We start from the raw sequence: 258 nt of genomic DNA on the forward strand, positions 1-258 counted from the left end.
TTATGTGGGAAGGAAAATCTGGCATTAAATTAAACTATGGTACTTTCATTTCCTGATGAACAATGCCATGCATAGAAGCAACAAGATATGGGTACAGATTGAAAGGAGATCTGTCTCTGAATGAATCACAGTCCATTTGACACAGATTAAGTAACAGAAATGGAATTAGAGCCAACATGATGTAAATCAAGCAAGAGAGAGAGAGAAAAAAATAACTCGATTGACTAGTTTCCTTCGTCTTTCGAACAAAATTCTTGA

General features: G+C 35.3%; 1 protein-coding gene across 1 annotated transcript in view; it reads left to right on the forward strand.

Moving 5' to 3' along the window:
* The window catches only part of LOC119581611 (27 kDa glycoprotein-like), a gene marked incomplete in the record, with an annotated part of 6,714 nt that overhangs the window by 2,982 nt on the left and 3,474 nt on the right, over positions 1-258 (forward strand).

Source organism: Penaeus monodon, chromosome 15, assembly GCF_015228065.2.
Source record: "Penaeus monodon isolate SGIC_2016 chromosome 15, NSTDA_Pmon_1, whole genome shotgun sequence".
NCBI lineage: Eukaryota > Metazoa > Arthropoda > Malacostraca > Decapoda > Penaeidae > Penaeus > Penaeus monodon.